This window comes from Alexandromys fortis, unplaced genomic scaffold, assembly GCF_014885135.2.
Source record: "Alexandromys fortis isolate MF-2015 unplaced genomic scaffold, M_Fortis_MF-2015_v1.1 scaffold_18, whole genome shotgun sequence".
NCBI classification, from domain to species: Eukaryota; Metazoa; Chordata; class Mammalia; order Rodentia; family Cricetidae; genus Alexandromys; species Alexandromys fortis.
The window spans coordinates 17,955,232-17,978,653 of record NW_026067897.1 but is presented as its reverse complement, the minus strand read 5'-3'; positions in this window follow the sequence as shown (position 1 = coordinate 17,978,653).

Genomic DNA, 23,422 nt, shown 5'->3' with positions numbered 1-23,422 from the left:
GCTTACTTAATGAAATGGGGAGGGGTGGGGGGAGATGGCTCCGTGGGCAAACTGCTCATGGTGTGAGCAGGAAGGCCAGAATTCAGGTCCTGAGACCCCCACCCCACACCCCATGCGGGACTGTCTGCGTTCCCCCAAGGGGGCAGAGACAAGAGAATTCCTGAAATCTCAAAGACCTGCTAGCCAGATGTACACAGTGACGAACAAGAGCCCTCGTGTTTGGTAGGACGGGAAGATTGACACCGGAGGCTCTCTTCTGATCTCCACAGCATGCAGTACAGCACAAGTATGCCTATACTCACACACGTGAACACACACGCACACACACACACATACACATACATACACACTCGCGTACAATACGGTTGGCATTTTCAGGTATGTTCATTTGATTATCTAGGTAGCTTGTCAAGCAAGTTGGTTGCTCCTCTTGAACAGTGGCCAGCAGGGCCTCTGTTGAATGCCGCAGTTCCTCGCTGTTCCTAGTTTGCCTTCCTCCAGTCTCTCACTAGAAAGGAATCAGCTGCTCTGACTGGCTGGTGAGGAGTTCAGGTACTCATCACCGCATTTTTTCCTTGTCCACCCCAGTCTTCAGAAACGACTCATTTGGGAATCTTAGAATTTGTCTCAGAATGACGCAGATAGCTTACACTGGCCAAACCCTTGCAATTTTAAGGGGGGAGGATGTGTGGGAAAAAAATGCACACACACGAATCGGAGTCTTGGTTAAAGTCTATAATAAAATGCAGAATAGTTTTCCATAGACCTTTTGTCCACGATGGAGAACATGAGGTGTGACCAAGGAAGGTTTCATACCAGAGGCGAGCACTGGGGGATGGTTGGAGTGAGTAAAGAGATGGGCAGATGAGAGAGGACTCCATGTAGTGGTAACCAGGTGAACTAAAGCATGGAGGTTTGAGTGTTGTGTGTTGGTGTCCCCCAGAGGCATTAGGGTTTATCTGGAACAGTGAGGAAAGCTGAGGATCGTCAAGACCACAGTAAATCAGGCAAGGGTGAGCAAGCTTATGGGATCATATTTAAGGGGATGCGAAGAATATTGCTGTGAATACCATAGTAGGATTAAACACACTGAAGATTTTGATCTGCCAAGTGACCCGATATTGAAAGAAGGATATCCTGACCATGTGTGCAGGGACGCAGAATGCAAACATGAGGCCGCTCTTGGAACCCAGGAGGCTTCGTTGGGGCCAACACTAACACTACATGGAGTGGAAGACACTTGCTGAGTGTGGGGGGTGGGGCAGAATTGCATGAAAAGCAAGCCATGTGCCATTTCAATGCAGAGCAAGCCGGGCTCTGGGGTCTGCTAAGTCACTGATGGAGCGATTGACTGACCGAGGAGCAAAGGGGAGGGGTGTATCAATATGGCTATGTTTCTAGTCTGCAGGCCTGGAAGCATCCTGTTCTCATTAAGAGAAACAAGGTGAGTCAATGCATTTAGGTGTCAAAACTGGGTTAATAACTGATAAAACCTCGTGTAGGAACCTTGCTTTTAGAGGCATCTCAACTCTCTCTATCAAAGCTGACATTTTGGAGGTGCGTCCATGGTCGGTGTCCCTTTAAACATATATGCAGGGATAGCAAAATAACCTCCCACCTCAAATCTTTAAAGGAAATAAGAGGGCCTGTAACTCTTGAGAAAAAAATACATTCACCCTAAAATTATATTGTTTTAGAGGTTAAAAGTATATAATTTCCCCAGGAACACATTGCGACTCAGCCTGCTGGGAGGCTATTGCTCAATTACTCTCAGCAGTAGCAAAGGTGCCTACAATTCTGACAGTTCTGCTGAGGCTGCTTGGAGGAGAAGGCTTCGCCCAGGCTGTGGGCTGACAGGGCAGACTTGGGCCAAACAGGGCTTGTGGTCCTACACCCTTGAGTCGTGGTCCCCTGCTCTGATGTGTCAAAACCCCTCCTAATCCCAGGTGGCCTGCAAAGGTGACCCTGGCCTCTGCTCGCCGGGCTTGCTGGTTAGCTGCCGTATCCATGAGCATATCTGTGTTCGAGGCATCATCCCTTGGGTGTGATCAAGTGGAAAGATTCTTGTAGTTTCTTGTCAGCGTGGAAACTGGCTAGATCTGGAACTGCCCCCATTGGAAGGGCCAGAGGGCCTGCTGGGGTGACCCTGCCCTATCAGCATCTACTGCCACCAGTGGCTTCCAATGTAACTCAAAGGGCCATCCTGTAGGTTTACGTGTTTTCATTACTAATATATTGGGTTTCTGTGTGTTTTCTCCCAACCTGTCTCTCTCAATGTTCTGGTTGTTTTGATGAGAGCTGTTGAAACTCACTCCCCAGGGATTTGAAGTCTGCCTTTATTCTCAATGTTCTCAACTTGACTGTCACTTGGCACGAGCAGAAACAGCGCTTGGCCTGGGCAGTTGGTAGAGGGCAGCTTGGCAGCTTCCGAAAGTGGCAGGTAAGCAAACAGTCCCAGGAGGGAAGCAGCGGTGGCTTTAAGGGACAGGGAGGCCCCCGTTCTTTTCCAGTTCCCCCCTCACGTGTCACGCGGCCTTCCCACCGGAAACCCTCAAGAAACTGCTGTGAAACATAAAGAGAAATGTGCAGACTGAACAAATCCACTGTAATAAACCCGGAACCGATTCGGGGCTGCTGTTTTAGATTCTGGAGAAAGATTCTAAACAGGTCTCAATGTCAGTCAAAGGCAGAGCCTTGAGAAGGGGAACGCTGGAATCTCTGCCTCGTCAAAGAACATCTCCGGCTCTCTTTTCTCTGCTTCGTTGTCTCTCTTGGTAACAAGCAGGGTTTGGCATTTTTTTTTTTTTTCAAACGCATTAGAGGGAAGGTAGAAGGGAAGTGACACGTTGACAGGTGATGGAGGAGACAAGTCTGGCAGGGGATGGCTAGAACAAAAGCTGCTGAGCACTAAGGTCTCCTGAAATCTCTTCGAGGTTTAATTGCAGGTGGGCAGCTGACCCGTGTAAACAGAAAAGTGCAAGGGAAGTGGCGGCCTATCTTCGTCCCTTTGAAAGCGCAATAGATCTTTAAAAGCCCAGCAACAGAAGCACAACCCTAGCCTGAATTATTCAGAGCTGTCTCTGACAATTGTCTCTGTCTGTTCTCCATGTGCAACAACTTGCATTTTGCCTCTCAACCCTCTACCTTTGTGCAGGCTTTTCCCACCCCTAGCTCCCTACCCCCACCACGGCTACCACCGTCATCCACAATCGTTATCACCAGTAGCGGCATCTTCATTATAACTGAAGGTTGTATATACGCCAGATGCTTTACCCAGGTTTGTTTCTTCTATAGGCTAAACCTAGAAGGTAGTTACGGTGACACTTCCAATTTACAGACAGAGACACAGGGAGTAAGTGGCAGAGTCAGTGCTCCGTACAGGTAGAGCTGTCTACAGCCTCTGCACTATAAATGAGCAGATGGATAAAAGAATGGATGCATCCATGAAACAACGCACGAATGACTCTCAGTCAGTTCTCAAATGTAACATGTGGCTCTGACCCTTTTGGAGCTCGCGGTCTGGTGAGAAAGGAGATTCTTATCCATGAATCAATTCAGCTTTTGTCAATGGGCTTAATATAGACCAAGACTAGGGTTATCCCCAAGAAAACACTCTAATTTTGGAGAAAGGGTCAAGGGGCATGTAAGGAGATTGCTATGGATGCATAATTTTTATTGTGTTGGAGAGTTTTCAGCACGATACAGGGCCTGGTAAAAGCAAGGTTCTCCGTGTTCCCAAGAAGACCTCTGGCCTAGTTTGCTATCTCTTTGTGTGGTAAACATGGTGACCAAATTCATCACTGAGGGAAGCCCAGGGAGAAACTTGGAGGTGGGAATTGAGATGCTGATGGAGGAAGGTCATTGAGCAATAAAGAAACTGCTTGGCTGGCCCTGATAGGTTAAAGCATAGGTGGGAGGAGTAAACAGAATAGAATTCTGGGAGGAAGAGGAAGTGAGGTCAGACTCTGCTCTGCTCCCGGAGAGACCCAACAGCTCTGCTCTCTGGAGCAGAGATGCCATGCTCAGCTCTCCCGGGAAGACTTGACAGCTCTGCTCTTTAGAGCAGAGACGCCAAGCTCTGCTCTCCCAGGCAGCTCCGACCCAGAATGGACGTAGGCTAGAATCTTCCAGTAAGCGTACCTTGGGGTGCTACAAACAATTATTAGAAATGGGCTAGTCCAGGTGCGAGAATTAGCCTAGAAGAGGCTAGATAGAAATGAGCCAAGCAGTGTTTAAAGGAATACAGTTTGTGTGTTGTTATTTCGGGCATAAGCTAGCCAAGCGGCCGGGGTGTTGGGGACGCAGCCCCGCCGCTCCTATTTCAACAAGATGCAGACCATGGAATCTGTTCTTCCTCTGGCTTGTTCAGCTACCATTCCTACATAGGCCAGACCTATCTTCCCTGGGGATTTTACTGCCCACAGTGGACTGGGCTCTCCTATAGCAATTAGAATAAAAAAAAAAAAAAAAAACCTACCTTACAGACATGGCCACAGGACGGTCTGATGGAGGCAGTTTCTCAATTGAGCTTGCTCATTTCTCGATGTGTCAAGCTGACAACGAAAGCTATGACAGCCCCTTTTGGAGAAGGAACTGCTGCATAATGGCGGAGATGGCTCAGTCCGATCATTTTCCTAAGAAAATGGCTGGAGGGGCTATCCTTAGCTCTGTCTATCTAATGCCTGCTACAAACGTTCAGATTGATGAAGAATGCTGTGGTGGTTTAAATGAGAGCTATTGTCCTGCTGTCTATTATCACCCTCATGGGTGACTCGGGGACAAGGTGAGGCAGGTTACGAACAGACAGAAGTGCTGAGTGAGACGATTCGAGAGTTCACCATGGCTGCAGCCGGTTCTGTACTCCTAACTGCTGAGTTAAGCTACACACTGCTGTATCATCCCAAGGCAGATTTTCATCTTGCCTGAAGTTCCAATCACAAAGAGGGGAGTGTGCATATAAAACAGCAACCTAAAAGGTGCTGAGTCCAGAGCTCGGCAGGTCCTGGAGACGATGCTCTGCTGTCCTCCAGTTCTCAAGAATGTAGGACCACAGTGAAGCCAGGTCTTGTCCTCACCGAGGAGCCAGTCAGAGCTGTCTGGAAGGGCACATTTGCTCTAGGCCTCATCTTCATGAGTAACCCCATTGTCTTAACCACTTTACTACCAGCTCTGTAAAGCTGCGTGAGATGCCTGGTCCCCCTCTGCCACATACAATCAGGTCTTTGTTGTGCCCAGCTCTGTTGGGTTTCACTTTGGGACTAGAGAAGTTCAGTCCTGAGTGGTAAGCATTTAGAAGTTTCATAGCAACTTGATAGCTCTGTAACAGCCAAGAACTTGGACTCATTTTATTGAGTCTGTTATAGACCAGCTGAGGGATTGTGTTGGGAGTCTCGGGTGGCACAAACCACATACCGGTCATTTCAAATGTAATAAGACACCAGGACCCGTTCTGAAAGATTGGAAATAAGGCATAGAAACAGATGGACAGACACTCCACACACACTGCCAGGCTGACAAAATCACATAAAATACAAACATACAAAACTGGCCTTTTATATTACAGAGTGCGAGAAAGCGCTATCTTTGAAACTGTTCAACGTTCCAGTCTCGGCTTACCAGGCATTTTTAAAGATGTGTTTTGAAGTGACTTGGATGGGATGCTTCCCCACAGACTTGTGGGTTTGAACACTTGGTCCTCAGTTAGTGGTGATGGTGGGAGGTTATGGAACCTCTAGGAGGTATAATCTTGCTGGAGGAACAAGTCACTGGGGATGAGCTGTAAGGGTTTATAGCGTGTAGTTGCCTGCTTCCGGTTTGCTCTCTCTGCCCGTGTTTATGCATTGATGCGTGAAGAAGTGGTTGCATAGCTTCCTGGTCTAGCCACCTACTGCCATGCCTCCCTCATCCTGATGAACTCTATTCCTGGAACCATAAACCCAAACAAAACTTCTTTCTGCAAGTTGCCTTGGTGATGCTGTCTTATCACAGCAAAAGAAAAGTCCTATTACCCTTTATGTTCTATGTAATTATTATTTTCTGATGGAAATGAAATTATCTTTACTTATTTTATAATTGATTTAAAATTATATCTATTTAATAATTGGTATTCATTTAAGTGTTTGCACATACCATGAGCATAATTTTCAGGAATCTCTCCTTCAACCATGTCAGTCCCAGAGATTAATCATGTCTTCAGGTTTACCTGCAGGAAAACCATCTTGCTGGCCCTATTTTATGATTTTTAATTGACCCATTCAGCTCTGGACTGTGAAACTTAGGACACGGATTAGATCTATGTGTGGGACAGGGCACTACTAGTCATGGCTGGCTAAAAGAAGGAAAAATGTTTCATCTCTTGTCTCCACTGAGGCTTCTTCTCAGGGATATTTCTCTGTGTCATGACCAGCGGGGAAAGTCTGCTCTTTAGTTTGAGTTGTTCTTTATTTAGATGAATGGCTTCTTGCTATTCAGCATGGTGGGCATGGCTGACACAATTCACTAAGCCAAGCAGAGAGGAAGCATATCACTGTGTAGCTGATCTTAAAGATGACTAGAACCAGGCACTCGGGGTTTACCAGCCTCTTCCTACTCATGTCCTCCCCTTTGCTTCTGTTCTCTCTTCAACATTTCCTTTGGCGAACACTTATTTGCACCCAAAGACTTCAGATTTGGGTATGGACATATCGTAGACCACTTCTTTTTAACATTGACAACTGGGTGAAAAAAAATCTTCGTCACTTGGTTCCGGTTTGGAGAATCATGGGAAAGAGCTCTGATTTGTCTAGACAATCACACAGCTCTCGAGGGATGTCAAGTTCAACTGGTCAGTTTCCCTAGAGCTGAGACAGCTAGAAGGGAAGACATTATTCTTATTAAAACACCAGGTACTGGCCTGGCAAGATGACTCGGTGGATAAAGGTGTTTGCCACCACCAAGCCTGAACACTGAGTTTGACCCCCAAGTCCCACATGGTGGACATGGAGATTTGAGCTCCTGTAAGCTTTCCTCTGACCTCCACACATGTGTACCCCATAAAATAAAAGAATAAAAATGTAAAAAAAAGGATAAACATTAATGTAAGGAATAGGGAGGCATGCTAGGCAGACAAATTGTAGCTCTCTACCCCAGCTGAGAAGCATTGATTAAAATTGATTCTTGCCTGCAGAGAGAACCAAGTCTAATGTTCAGCCACTTGGGATGCTTCCATCTTTAGCTACCCCTTCTACTGTGTGATGGATGTGGGATTCCCCTCTGTATGCTGTGAATACCATTGGTTAATAAAGGACTGCTTTGAGCCTATAGCAGAGCAGGGCAGAAAAAGCTACGTGGCCAAAACTAAAGTGAATGCTGGGAGAAAGAAGGGCAGAGTAGAGAGAAACCATGTAGCCCCGGAGACAGACACCAGACAGAACTTTACCAGGTAAGCCACAGCCTTATGCCGATACACAGATTAATAGAAATGGGTTAAATTAATATGTAAGAGTTAGCCAATAAGAAGCTAGAGCTAATGAGCCAAGCAGTGATTTAACTAATACAGTTTCTGTGTTGATTATTTCGGTGCTGAGCAGCCAGGAACCAAAAAGCTGCCCTCCTCCAACATGCAACAGTGAGTCTAGCCTCACAGTTACCTGTATATTTATTTGGTGAGTGCCTGCTGTAGGTAGGCACGGGACCAGGAGTATTATATATGTGTTTTCGTTTATATAAGACTCTTACAAGGAAGAATGATTTTCCTAATTTTTGGAGGTTCAGCCCATCATACGTTTATGAGTACCTTTGTATCCTCTATGACCTCCACACCTGCCTTCTTCCTGTGGCCCAGTTGCGGCTTGGGGTTTGTGCATCTCCAGGATACTGTGTAACCGAACTCAAAGACTTTTGACTTCCAACTGTGGCCTCTAAAGTCAGCACTGGGAATTCTCTTTCTGTGATGAGGTAAGTTTCATCAAGGATCGGGCACAAGGAGAGGTGTTTGGAAGCAGAGGCCTCTTGTTCTCCTGGCCCAAATCTGCAGGTGATCATGGTTAGCCAATCAACGAAGCAAAGAGTGACTGTGGATCACATTGATTATTGACTGGTTGTTCATGGAACCAGTTAAGGTAACTGTCTATGACAACTGTTGTTGGTTTTGTGTATGTGTGTGTGTGTGTGTGTGTGTGTGTGTGTGTGTGTGTGTGTATGGTTGTTTGGGAAAAGCAACTGAAGAAATGCTCTAGAAACGCTTTGCGTTTCCAGGAGAATGTGGTGTGTGTTCTCACACATGGCCAGCAAAGCAGCAATAATGGAGCAGTGGCGATAGTCAATGCCTGAAGCCTGCTACTGGTTCTTATTTTCCTCGAGCAGCAGAATAGATGAAAATCCGTCATAATTTGAATAAGACTATCAAGATCACCTAAATCCTCTTAGCATGGTATGAAAAGGTTAGCATAGTTTTCTCGGTGCAGAATGAATCGAGTTTATTCCTTTTGCATCCTTGACAGTAAATGCGAGGGTGACATTTTCCTTTGTACATTGCCCTGGCCCTCTGGAAGAAAGGATATGCCCCACTCACTATGGAAGGACCAAACTTGCCTGAGGGATGTTTGGGATTACTATTTGTTAACAGCTTAGCATAGAGCATGTGAATGTTGATTAAATTAGAACATAGTACTTTGTACTTTATGGTCTTTTTACTATGCATTGCCTTATAAACTTTATAGCGATCCCAGGGGTTTTAGGACAGTGATCACTGGTGCGATTGTGCAAGCAAAGAGAATATGGGGCTGAGGGACTGGGGCGATGGCTAAGGGTACTTGCTCTGCAGTATGAGGGCCTGAGATCAAATCTCCCCACCCCATATAAAAGCCAGTCACAGACACATACAGTTGCAATCCCTGCATCGGGGATAGAGACAGGTAGATCCCTGAGAAAATTCTCTGGCTTTCCAGTTGAGACAGTTCAGTGAGAGACCCTATCGTAAGGCAGTAAGGCTGATAACAATGGAAGAGGACACACCTGGTCCTGTTTTGGCTTCAGCACGGGCATGCAAGGGTGTAAAGAGGTGCACAAACCCACAAAGTTATGCACAAGCCCCAAACACATGTACACACACACACACACACACGCATACACACCTCACAAAAGACAGAATGTAGTGCTGAGATGGTAGAGGACCAGATTAAGGTGAAGGCTAGGTGGTACTCTATTACCAGGATGGACATGATGGCTAATTTTGATTGTCAACCCCATGGAATCTAGAACCAGCCACCTAGAAAACAGCTGAAAGATGATGTGTGATTGCTTGCAGGGGTCTTTGACTGAAGTGGAAGACCCACCCCGGATGTTCGGGCTGTCGTTCCACAGGCTGGGGTCCTGGGCTGAATAAAACGAAGGAAGCGGAGAGGGTGCAGCCATCTCTGACAGAGTGGCGAGCTTCCCCAGCAGGGGTGGACTGTGGGCCAAACTGTGAGTCAGAACAAAGCCTTCCTGCTTTACATGGTTTCTGCTAGGCCCTTTGTTTGTCACAGTGATGAGAAAAGTAACTGATGCGGGGGATTATTCTAAAATTCTGGACTGTATTTCCTGTTTGGAAGCTCAAGCTGTTGGAGCAGCAAAGAGTTTTCACAGATCTAACAAACAAACAAATGAACAAACAAACAAACAGGAAGATGATGCTTGCTACACTTTCTTCCATTTTCTCCATTCATTTTGTATCCATCTTCACCTGCCCCAATGGAGTCCCTTGCTGAGCAGCTTCCCATTGGCTGTGGCCAATGTGAGTTCTTGGTAGAAGACCTAATAATACAGGAGAACTGCTCTGCATGCTGGGAGTTGTGGTATTCCCTCAAAACTGTGGCTTCTGCTGAATGGCTCCTTCTCTGGGGTTCCTAACTCTCTCCAGGCTCCGGGGACACTGTGTCTTCCCTCTGACTCTTCTGGCCACCCTTGTTTATGCTCCCAACCTTCCTGACTCTGTGAGTGTTCTTTCATTTAACACCTATTTATTTGAACCATCTGGGGTGAATCCTGTTTACTGCTGAGACCCTGATTGTTACAATACTGACTTGCTTGGTTTTAGAGGCTCAAGTAAGGGCATAAGCAAATAAACAAAATCAAAACAAAACCTGCATCCAATTTATATTATTAAAGTGAAGGTTTATTTATTTATTTATTTAGTTTGTTATGACCTGCATATGAACACACACACACACACACATACACACACACATCACATACACACACAGGGAAGGAGAGAGAGAATCATTGACAATTTTACTGCACTACTTTACTCATATTATAAACTGGTAAAAATGTTAATTGGAAATTGTGTGCCTTGTACGGGCAAAATTGGGCAACAAATGGGTAAACTATTCTTACCAGGCTTACTGCCTGTCTCTTTGACCACTGTTAGCCATCCCAATGCATTATATATGCCGTTTCCAGGACAGTTTACAGTGCACTTTGGAGTTCCAGGAACGCTTTGAGCTTTTTCCTTTTTCTCCAACAAATTTGCACAAACGTTTATTGTGTGCTCTTCCATATCTTCCAAACTGGTGATACGCTGGTGTCTGAAAGACATGATTCCTGTGCCACAGTCTAGTTGGGTGGCCTGGTAGGAAAGGAAGCAACTATAGCATTTTGAGGATGATGCAGAGAAAGGCCAGTACAGGGCTTTAAAAGCACACTGAAGAGTCGGCGCTTGTTTCCTTGGATGTGGGGGTGGGGTGGTGATGTCTAGACCAGGTGCCATTTGAGTTGAAGCTCTGAGCATTATAGACGTTTGTCTAATGGACAAAGGAAGGGTATTTCAGGCAGATTTTTAATCCAGCCTTGAATAGCAGTAGGGAACACGGCAGGATATGGCACCTGGGAGATGGAGTCCTGAATTAACTTGGTGATGCTGAATTGCAGGATTGGAAGAGAGGCACATGGAGCCAAAGGATACGGAACTCTGGACTCTGTGCTTAGGGATGGAGCTGCTGTCTGCAGACAGCTGTGATTTACTGGAGGTTTTTAAGTTTTTTTATTAAAGGGATGACATGGTCAGATTGCCATTTTACAAAGATCGCTCTGGTTATCATTGAGGAGTCAGATTAGAGACTGAGATTAGGGACGCAGATTCTAGTTAGAATGTGACAGCAGCCATGCAGGAAACCAAGAAGTGAGACTCTTAAAAGCAACAAGCAAGTTTTGAAAGTCCCAGGGCAAATCCCCTCAAATCCACTGCTGACCAAGAAGGCGGGCAGCAAGTGGTTCCCTTTGAATTTTTCTTGTAGATTCGGCCTCCAATCTATCACCGTGTAACCCTCATCCCAGACAATCTGTGGATAACAATGATTGAGTAGTTTCTACCCTTACATGGGCTTTTAGACTTGTGTGAGTTAGGAATCTCACAAATGCTATAATTTTACAAACTGGTATATTGGTGAAATAAAAAGCAGACCGTACCCCAAGAACTATCCCCAGGCAAATGCCACGTGCTTTGATTTGTGACTACTTTGCTTGTGTGTTTGTACAGTTATGGCCCTGAGGGCAGTGGGAGATGCTTGTCTTCTCGCTTTTTCTATATGTGTCCTCTTCTCTTGTACCCACAGCCACCTTGGAGAACAAAACCTTATTTGCTATCTGCCTGGGAGCAAATGTACTACTTCAAAGTTGGACTCGGGGAAGTTTTGGATCCCATTGGGTGACTGGGGCTACATTTCTCTAGCCTTTTTTGGCAGGTTTTCCATTCTAAAACAATGAAATTTTAATAAGCATATACTGATCATTTTCACGCGTTCTGCTACACAGAGGGTCTCAGTTAAACTAATCACATGCATCACTTGGTCTATGATTTTGTAAAAATGTATTAGAAATCTTCTTGCTATTTCCATGAGGAACCGTGGAACCTGGTTTATACAACTCCAACCCGAACACCCTCATTTCTCTGGGCTGGGAAGCAACAGGCAGGTTACTGACTACTCAAGGGTTAGTGGTATTGTGGTAAAATGAACATGGTTCATAAACTCCAAAGTATATTTTGAATTTCATTGTTGTTGCTATGTTGTGGGATTCCTCCCTGTATGCCGTGAATGTGTTTTATTACCATTGGTTAATAAAGAAGCTGCTTTGGCCTATAGCAGGGCAGAATAGAGCTAGGCAGGGAAAATTAAACTGAATGCAGGGAGGAAGAAAGCAGAGTCAGGAGATGCCATGTAGGTGCTGAAGGAAAAAGATGCCGGAAGGTTACCAGTAGGCCACAGCCTCATGGTGATATGGTGGTACACAGACTAATAGAAATGATGAGTTAATTTAAGATGTAAGTGCTAGCGAGGAATACACCTAAGCTATTCGCCAAACAGTGTTGTAATGAATATCATTTCTGTGTGATTATTTGGGTCTGGGCAGCCGGGAAACAAATGAGCAGTCTCTGTTTACATTGTTATTAGCATGAACAGCACATGCTGTTCATTTGGGTATATTTTCAATGTTACTGTGACCTTTGGAAAATTTTATTTCTGATGGTGATCATCATCAGTATAGATTCAGGACTTTTAGAGATTTTTGATATGTTGTATTTTATAGGTGAATGCAAGAGAATCCTCTCTTCACGGAGTGGAATATGTGGTGATGCTAATTATTAATTATTACAGTGATTTGTGGTGCTCTCTCAGTGAAATAGTTTTCTTTGAACGAGAGAATGCAGGGAAGGTGCAGGGGGTGAGGTGGAGAAGCCATTGAAGGAGTTAGAAGAGGAATTGACTAGAGATAAGTGGAAATGATGTCATAAGGCCCATGGAGGGCTCAGCAGTTCCAATTAAACAGCAAAAACCCTTCCTGGTACCAACCTGCATAGCTGTGGGGGCTTTTTGGGCTTCCTTGGATGCTGTCTAGGGTAAAATGGTGTTTGGTGCTGCTATGAGGCCTGCAGTTTGTGTGTTTGACCAGAGCTTTGTTGATGCTGTGTTCTAAGATCTTCATTCTTCCTCCATCTCTAAGCCATCCCAAATGCTTTTGTAAACCATGACAAAAGATAACAAGAGATGAAGGCCCCCTCCCCCAATTCACCAAGAAGCCACAGAACCTGATTAGTACTTAGAGGAAATACTGCTCACAAACCTCTGGGTAGGCACTATAGGGGGAGTCTTTGAATAGGCAAGGCAGATGCATCAAGATAGCCTGCCTTTACCCTCAAGTTCAGCTTCTTCCTATTGCTTTTTATGTCCTACTGCCACCTGACGCTGCCCTTTAAACAATACTTCCCACTTCTATTTAGAGCAGGTGGAAAATATCACCTTCCTGACTTGTGCAGCTGAGAGATGGAACGGGTTTCCTGGAGGATAACATTAGGAAATAGAGAGAGGGTTTATGGATGTTGACTTTGATTTAGGTTACACACAGCTAGCTTGAGGTCTCCAGAAGGATGTGAGTCTTCCTATTGGCTCGTCCCTCCACAAAAGGCACACCCTACACTCATCTGTCTCTCAGGGAATAGTTACAGACACCTCCATTTCTTGATATTCAGTCTGGAGAGATGAGTGGATCTCTAGATTCATGATGATTATGACTTCTTTTCTGAGCAGCCACTTTCTTATTGGGGTGACTTCAGCTCCAAGGATATGTTTTACCCTTTGGGCCATATGAGCAGCCTTCATTGTAGGTCTAAGTCAGATAAAGCCCAGTGATTGCAGTGGTGACAGAAGAAAATCCATACATGATGAGGGACTTGCTTCCTTATAACAAGCAGGGTGAGGTATCATAGCAAGAGGGACGGGAGCAACAGAATGATTCTTAGTGTCATATACTATCTGCTATGTATTCTACTGAATTTTGCATATTCTATTCCACTGTGTATTCAATTAAAGGTTCATATTTTATCCTCAATTCTCCCATAAACTTGTGGAAAGAATCACTGTCATTCCGTTTTATAGATGTAAAACAGCAGCAGCAGCAACAATAACAAAGCAGGGAAAAAAAGAGATAAAACAACTTATCAGCACAAGAAAGTTGAATAATTTAGATTCTAAGCTGATTTACCTCACCTCAATTTATGTTTTTTCATGCTTCTTTTAATATATGGGCTCCATGTTTAAGATCCATACCTTTGGGAAAAATGAGAAGTTGATATATGGGTCTTCAGAAGAGAGCATAGGGATGCTAGCTGTCTCTTAGGGGCAGGTTTAGGGACAGAATCTACTTCGGAGGCCTAGCTTAGAAAGGACTGTAGGAGGAAAGGAGAGTGTCTATTTTTGTGGGGAGGAAGTTTCCTTTTCTTTGGCTGTTACCTCCATGGATTTTGATATGGACTTCCTTGCTTATTGGTTGCCCAACTCTTTGTAGAGAACATTCTTTGGAAGGATCCTGAAGAAGTTTCAGGTTTTCGTTTAGGTTGCTGTGGAATGAAAGAGAGCTAGCTAGCATGCCTAGGAAAGAAGATCTGGACAACAAGGGGGGGAACTAACACTGTGTATATGGACATCTTAGAAAGAGTATTCTCGCTGTACTGTGATTGCTAGATATGAAGGGGGGAGAGAGATAGATGGGGGGATGAGAGAGAGGAGGGAAGGGAAAAGCTAAGGAGTATAGATATAATTGTTTGTTGAAAAGATGACATAAGCTTTTATGATGAGGAACAGGGTAGAGTCAAAGTTAATTTGAAAGTCTAAATGGTGCACGCATGAGGAACTGAAAGACTGTTAAGAGAATAAAGATTGAGAGTCCCCCAAAGTAAAAGTAGATAAGTGAGATATAAAAATGAATAAGAAAAGAAATATTCAAAACAAAGAAGACTGGGCATTAGCTTAACTAGTCAGGAGTATGGCTAGCTAGCATACACTTGCACAAAGTTCTGTGTTTTCTCAACACCATCAAATAAACTAGGCATGGTGACACATGTCTGTAATCCTGTATCTCAGGAGTTTGAAGCAAGAGGATCTGAGGCTCAAAGTAACCCTTAGGTACATAACAAGGTAAAGCAAAAAAAAAAAAAAAAAAAAAAAAAAAAAAAAAAAAAAAAAAAAAAAAAAAAAAAAAAAAAAAAAAAACTTAGAACAGAAACAACAAAATCCCAACAACAGAATACCAGAAAACCATAGTGTGTGAGCAGAGATTTTTATTCTTCTTGAATAAGAAGGATACTTTAGCTGGGGCTCTTTCAGTCCTCTCTCTCTCTCTCTCTCTCTCATTTGGTTGAATGTTAGAACCAACTACTACCCACTCCATGGATTCTGTAGTATTCTCATGTGACCCCACTGAACCACAGAGCGTAGTTTGAAAAGTCGGTGACTAGAGATAAGGTGACCACATCTCTGATAAGGTTTAGAAAAGAGAAGAATGGGGACAAAAAGGGATATGTGGAGAATATTAGGTAGAAGGTTCTTGGTATCTTCATACCTGATAGCAGAAGCCTTTTTTTTTTTTTTGCAAGAGAATTATGAGGCAAAAAGAAAACTAGAGTGGCCATCAATTGTCACCAAGGAAGCTTGTGGATGCTTACTAGTAAGAAAGTGGAAGAGAACAACAAAACCGCCTGTAAGTGAAGAATATGGACTCTCTAGCACATCGGAGAAGCTGTGTGGATGCATCAAAATATGGCCTGAATCAAATTTACTATGGCTTCAAAGAAGAAAGCAGAAGCAGGGTGACCATGAACACCCTGGAGTTAATATACATGAACATAAAATTATGTAGAAATGTTGGGAGTTGGAGAGGAAGATTATTTATAAACACGCATTTTCATAGCGAAGCACCTGACTTTTATAAAATATTTTGAGACTGTGACAGGAAAACTCCATAAAAATGCCTACAACATGCTAGGGTGCATCCTATTCTGGGATTGTACTGGTCTCTTCTCTTGAGCTTTTCTATTCCTGGCTATGTATTCACATCAGCAGCTTTTGTTGGCAACTACTGCCTTAAAGAAACCATGTTCCAAACTGTACTGGAAGAGAAAGAACACACTATCCTTCATATGGAATTTGAAGGTCAGCTGGAGAGGCAGTGGAGGATCTCGGCCTAGGGTGTTACATCCTCAGCATGGAGGTGTTAATCGTACTGTGAGCCAGAGGAAGCAATCAAATGGCAGGCATGTGGACTTGACTTGGCTTTGGAGATTACTGAAGTGACCCTTGCAGACCAGTTTCCTATTTAAGATGTCACAGGTAGACCAAGGGGATGGAGAAGTGACCGTGGAGCTCATTGGGTTCTTCTAATGTTGCTGATCTTGGGTCTTTGAGTGGCAAATGTTATAGGCTCAAATGATAGAGTCAGAGGCTTATAGTTTCCACCCTGAAACCTAAAGCCTTATGGTTCCAATGGTTCCAGAACTTATGTGAGGGACACAGCATTCTAGGTGCTCAAGTAAGACGGTTAGCGTTTTGAGATCTAATTGCTTGTGGTCTTTCACCCAGCAGCAGATGAAACCCATGTCTCTAAGCAGAGGGTAGCTACAATAGTAGGTGGCTATAGCCATAGGTGGCCATAGCCAACACCAGCCAGTGTCAGGTTCCATAACCTATATTTTCCCCACTACCCCTGCCCCACTGGGTAAGAATTAAAAGGGAAAGCTAATTGTTCTTCTGAGGTCATGAAGGTGAAAGTTGGCTATTCCTTGCATTCTTCACTCAAGAGTTAAGGGAAGCATTGGCCAATGTGAGATCCTGTCTGTACCAAAGTGGGATGATGCAGAAAATACAGCCCCATTCATTGTCTAGGCTCCAACTTGTTTTCAGTACACACAGCAAGTGTCTTGAATTTTCCTTGTGTATAGACTTCTGGTGGGTTGAAATAAGCAACCTTGGCATTTTTAATGTTTTTCCTTTCCTTCACCTCATTCTTCACGTTTGTTGAAGTTTTGTTAAAGTGTCATTTGTTTTGGATATCATCATATGTAATAATTTTTAATATTTTAGATATAAGAATCCTAGAGGGCAGGATAGACGGCTCAGCAGCTCCGTGGTTAAGAACAGTTACTGCCCCTTCTAGAGGACTCTAGTTCAAGTTCCAGCACCAATATGGTGGCTTACAAGCATCTGTAGGAGCCACTGATCTTTTCTGGCCACCTCCAAGACTGAATGCATGTGGTGCACAGACATGTGTGTCAGTAAAACACTGTCTCTCACATACACCCCCCCACACACACACAGGAAGGAAGGAAGGAAGGGAGGGAGGGAGGGAGGGAGGGAGGGAGAGAGAGAGAGAAAGAGAGAGAGAGAGAGAGAGAGAGACAGAGAGAGAGAGAGAGAGAGAGAGACAGAGAGGAGAAAGATAAGAATCCCATGATGCTTTGTAAAGGCAGAGGGAAAAGCCTAGTTGGGAGGAATGAGCCCTGGGAAGTGGAGCTGGAGCTGGGGAAAGCATTTTGGGGAAGCATAGTGATCCTGAGGTTTTATTTCTTCTTAGACAGTAGCTGGGAGTGGAGAGCGATGTCCTGTTAAGCTGATTACTCAAGATGGAGCATCTCTTTAACCTCATACTTTGCATCACGTGTTCTTCTTTGCCATGCTCCCCTTTCCTCTTTGCCCCTCCCCCTTTCCTTTTGATTTGCGTGTCTTTTCCGTGAATATCTACTTCAGCTAAAGAAGCCAAGACTCAACAGAAAGACGGGATGCTGCTTTAGAAGAGAAAACAGCCTGTCTTAGGAGAAAGAACAGTTCATTTCCTGAGGGGATGAACAAAGAGAAGCCCATGCTCGTTTCCTTGCAAAGTTGCAGATCAAGGTTGTGCGGCTGCCTCCAGATCGTTCGGGAGCAACACGTAAGCTTGAAAATGAACCATCCCTTCACCGGTGAAAATTAGCCTAAGCTCCTTCTTTCATAATTATCGACAGATTTAGATGGAAGTGATTGTGGGACACATTGTCCTTACAGATAGTCAGGGACGTGACCACAGACGACTCTGATGGAAATGACTGAAAACAGTGCACTTCATTATCACAGCCCCCAGAATGGCTGAGATATGCAAAAAGTGCTGGTTTGATCCAAAAGGTATAAATAGCACTGGAGCAGGGAGGCTGTGCAGGGCTTGCAGACTGCTGTGTTTAAGGAACAATTTGACAGGGACAGAGCAAGATGATGATAACTTGGAAAAAGGATAATTTGTCATGATTACCTCCCCCCCCCCACCTCCCTAGAAAGAATAGCTTGCACCTACTGGAATTCGTGTGGAGAGGGGAAGAAAGCAAATTGGCTAGGCAACAAAGAAAGCAGATCATTTTATCGTTTTCTTTTTCTGGGTCGACACTTCGGTGGCAGCAGACTGTGAGGGTTCTAACTGAAAAGATGTGGCGTCTTCATTGGGTCCCCTTTAGGCTTTGGACATTTCTGTTTGAGTAGCCATCATTGTCAGTGAGTGGTGCTCTCATTCAGGGCCTTCAGGTTTATCTCCTTAAGCAGTCGCCATCCGAGGTGACCTCCTTCACCAGTTTTGCTCCTAGTGCACGTGTCTCCCAAGGACAAATGAGCTCACGGCTGTCCCAGGTACAACAGGCTGGGAGATGGCTCAGTAGAGAAAGTGCTGACTCCACAAGCACAAAGACCTGAGTTCAAATCTCCAGCACTGATGCAGAAAGCTGGACGTGGTTTGATAAGCCTGTAATCTCAGGATTGAGGGGGTAGATTGTGTGGATTCTGAGAGCTCCTGGCCAGCTGGCCTCGCCAAAATGGCAAACGTCTTGGCCAGTTAGAGAAACTGTCTTAAGGCAATAAGATAGAAGGTAAGATAGTTAAGGGAAGATACCCAAGGTCCTGTTTTCAACTCTGCATGGGCATATTCATCTGTACACACCACACACGCACACTCCACACACACCACATGACCATACACCACACTCACACACATCATACAAACAAGAAGTAAAACAACATACATATAAGTAACATTATATGGACTCAACAGGTTATATTTAAGAATATATATGAATATATAAATGCATATAAACATGCAATAACAATTAATGGAAAACAAGGTCATGAATTTGAAGGAGAGAGTAGAAGGCTCTATGGGAGTGCTTGAAGGGAGGAAAAGGAAATTAAATTATAATCTCAAAAAAAAAAATAAAGCAAAACCAAAAATAGCCTGTCTGATTTTTCCCTTTTTTAAAATAACATTTGCTATTCTGAAAACAAAACCCACGTATGTAATGTAGTAAACTTCCAGAAATGCCGAAATTATGACATATAAAGAATGGAATATTATTAATCAGTTCATCGCCCCATCGGTGGGCACGTTCAGCTTCTGAGGACTTTGAAATCTTCTGCCTGACCTAAGTCAGGTGTGGGCTTCTTTGTTCTGCCTCCTCACTCTGCTTCTTTTTGCACCGTCATGGCTTCTCATTCTCCTCTGTCTGCTTTTATGTCTCTTACTTTGGCTCATTGCAATACGACTATGGTTTCTTTACACCAAAACTTGTTCGATCATGAGACTATTATAGGCTGACGACTCTGAGGACCAGGCCATAGAAGATCTCTCTGGAACAGAATTTGCATCCCCCCCAGGCCCCGCCCAGTAGTAAGATAAAGCCTCCTCAAAGCCCGGCCTCCTGGGGAACTGCAGTGACAGTGGAGAACACTGGCAGGAATGGAACTGAAGCTTGGATTGTACACTTATCAAATAAGGACACAGGATTGTCAAATATTTCATGATACACGTATTTAAAGACTTATGTTTGGTCTGAAATTCAAATGAAGCAGGCCTCCTGGATTTTATTTGGCAAGCTCGAGCTGAAATAGTACCTGAACCTCCAGGAAAGCAAGGGATTGTAAAACCAGAGAAGTCATCAGAGAAGGTGGCCTCTTTGCACAAGGTCCTGATCAATTGTAGCATTGGAGGTCTTGCTCCCTGTGCCTCCGTTGGATCGGCTTGCTTCTTTCTCTGTCGACTGATGGCCATGCCACATGGTACTTTGCCAGGTAAAAACTCTTTATCCATTCTTCCCTGTCGCTGCTGCCTATGTCCTTTGATGGTGATCACCCAACAACTGCGACCCTTCACAGCTTCTAGTAAGTTCTTCCTCCCCCAGTTCTTGCTCAGTTCGTTTGCTGAATGAACCCTTTCTAGTCATAAGTCTAGTCAATTTCTCTTGCTTAAAACATTTTGAAACGCTTCCCCTGCCCTTAGAATAGCATCTCAACTCAAAAATTTTGACCAGACCTTGTAGATGTGACTTCTTCCCTACTTCCTTTCTCTGGCCAGGCCTTTATTCACATTCATCCTAGGGTTTTGCTGTAATTTTCCAAATTCTTTACGCTCATCTCGCATTAGCCTTGTAATTGTTCACTTTAAAAAGTGCTTATTTTCTCTCTACAAAGTATCAAGAATGATGTTTGATGCTGAATTCATAAATGTAAAGTAAACATATCCATTGGTCTTCATGGAAGTATATAAACTAGGGTCTCAACACTTAAAAGCATGCAGGGGCTTCACTGACCACACTGATAAAGACAAAGACCAGGATGAAGCATTTCTTACACTACCCTACATTTTCCATATTGGGTAGAAACTTAAAATGTGAGAAACTTCTAATTTGTCTTGAAATTTACTGTCAGCACAAACCTGTAAAATAAGTGACAACTGACCTCGGCCTCAAGATTGGGCAAATGGCTTATCCTATTCTGGCTGCTATAACAAAATACAGGAAACCAGGTAAATTATAACAGTAGGAATGTATTGCTCACAGTTATGGAGACTGAGGAGTGTCGGATCAAGATGCAAGCACACTTGGTGTGTGGTGAGGTTTCTGCTTGGTGTATCTTCATTGCGGCTGTCCAAGGCTTCCTTTATAATGGCGCCAATCTCCTTCACTAGGCCTTACGGTCTTTTGACCTCCTATGGGCCTTACCTCTCAGTGTTATCTTATTCTCAAATCCAGCAAGTGCATATTGAGGGGCATCTTCATAAAGAGAGCACAGGAGAGTCTCAGAGGGATTGGGCAAATCTGGTCCCATTTCAAGAGGCTGTCACTAGTCAACTTCAGTCAATTGCAATTGAGGAGGAATTTGAAGACAAATTAGGAATCTGAATTTCGATATGAAGATGTTCCTGTTTGCTAGCCATGAAAAACAAGTGCACAGATGTCCTTGAGTAAGTTAAAATGTGTCTGCTGGTGTCACACTCCCTTTTGGCCCTCTGTGTGAGAACTCTTGGCTGTTCCTACTGTTTCAGTCACCCAGCCTATCCACTTTACTCTGACTCATTCTTTAACGTGTTGAAATACCAATGACACCCCAGGAACATACACAATTATTATTTGCCAATGGAAAAAAATTAAAGAGCCACTCCTGATAATCCTATTCCTTAGCTGCTACCGTCAGACCTTGACTGTCAGATTTTTCAGAAGACTATTTCTATAATAGGGGAAATACAGGGACTCTTTCTTTCCTCATCACAACATATATTCCTCTGTATTATAATTGCCTGTAGTTGTATCTCCCTTAAGTCCATAGTAACCTTCACAAGGCAAGAAGCTTTGTTTTTCTTCATGGCCTAGCATCCCTGGAACATATGGGATTTTAGAAATCAGTGGTCCAAGAGTGAACTAGGTTCTTTGTCCTCACCCATTTGTCTAGAAAGCCTCCAGATGCTTTTAAGTGCTGGGACTGGTTTGTACTTCATGAAGGTCCATGGATTATTTGTTTATGTTATGTCCATGAGTTCTGCACCAATCACAGCTTTTGGCACATCTTGAAGAGATGTCTGTACTTCTCTGCATGTATGGTCCTGTAGTTTCCATGGTCCTCTAAGCAGGAATTTTGAAAGACTGTCCATCCTTGTCTTGGCAAAGTTCAACAGTCAATTTCCTGTGTGTCTTGTTGAATGTCTGATAGACTTTTTCTTTTTGAAAATTGTTTTTATTGAGTTATATATATATTTTCTCTGCTCTCCTCTCTTCTTCCCCTCTCACCTTTTACCCTCTCCCATGATCCCCACCCTCCAAATTTGCTTAGGAGATCTTGTCTTTTTCTACTTCCCATGTAAATTAGATCCATGCATGTCTCTTTTAGGGTCCTCTTTGTTGTCTAGGTTCTCTGTGATTATAAATTTAGGCTGGCTTTTCTTTGCTTTATATCTAAAAGCCACTTATCAGTGAGTACATATTATATTTGTCTTTCTGGGTATGGGCTACCTCACTCAGTATGATGTTTTCTAGATCCATCCATTTGCTCACAAATTTCAAGAAGTCATTTTTTTCTGCTGTGTAGTACTCCATTGTGTAAATTTACCACATTTCTTTATCCATTCTTTGGTCAAGGGACATTTAGGTTGTTTCCAGGTCCTGGGTATGGCAAATAATGCTGCTGTGAACATACTTGAGCACATGTCCTTGTGGTACAATTGAGCATCCTTTGGGTATATACCCAAAAGTGGTATTGCTGAGTCTTGAGGAAGGTTGTTCCCTAATTTTTTGAGAAACCACCATACTGATATCTAAAGGGGTTGTACCAGCTTGCATTCCCGCCAGCAATGAAGGAGTGTTCCCTTTACTCCACACCCTCTCTAGAAAAAGTTGTCATCAGTGTTTTTTGTCTTGGCCACTCTTACAGGTATAAGATGGAATCTCAGGGTTGTTTTGATTTGCATTTCTCTTATGGCTAAGGATGTTGAGCATTTTCTTAAGTGTCTTTCAGCCATTTTAGATTCATCTGTTGAGAATTCTCTGTTTATGTCTGTACCCCATTTTTTTATTGGATTATTTGTTCTTTTGAGGACCAATTTCTTGAGTTCTTTGTATATTTTGGAGATCAACTATCTGTCTGATATGGGGTTGGTGAAGATCTTTTCCCATCCTGTAAGTCACGGTTTTACCTTGTTGATCATGTCCCTTCCTTTCTAGAAGCTTCTCAGTTTCAGGAGGTCCCATTTATTAATTGTTGCTCTCAGTGTCTGTGCTACTGGGGCTATATTTATGAAGTGGACTCCTGTGCCAATGCATTCAAGTGTACTTCCAATTTTCACTTCTATGAGGTTCAGTGTGGTTGTTTTTATGTTGAGGTCTTTGATCCATTTGGACTTGAATTTTGTGCATGACAATAGACATGGATATATTTTCATTATTCTACATGTTGATATTCAGTTATGCCAGCACCATTTGTTAAATATGGTTTCTTTTTTCTAGTTTATAATTTTTGCTTCTTTTTCAAAGGTGTTTGTAGGTGTGTGGATTGATATCTGGGTCTTTGATTCAGTTCCATTGATCTTCTTGTCTGTTTTTGTGCCAATACCAGACTGTTTTCAGTACTGTAGCTCTGTAGTAGAGTTTGAAGTCAGGGATTGTGATGCCTCAAGAAGTTCCTTTACTGTACAAGATTGTTTTGGCTATCCTGAGTTTTTTTGTTTTTTCATATGATGATGAGTATTGTTCTTTCAAGGTCTGTGAAAATTTTTTCTGGGATTTTGATGACCATTACATTGAATTTATAGATTGCTTTGGGTAAGATCGCCACTTTTACTAAGTTAATTCTACCTA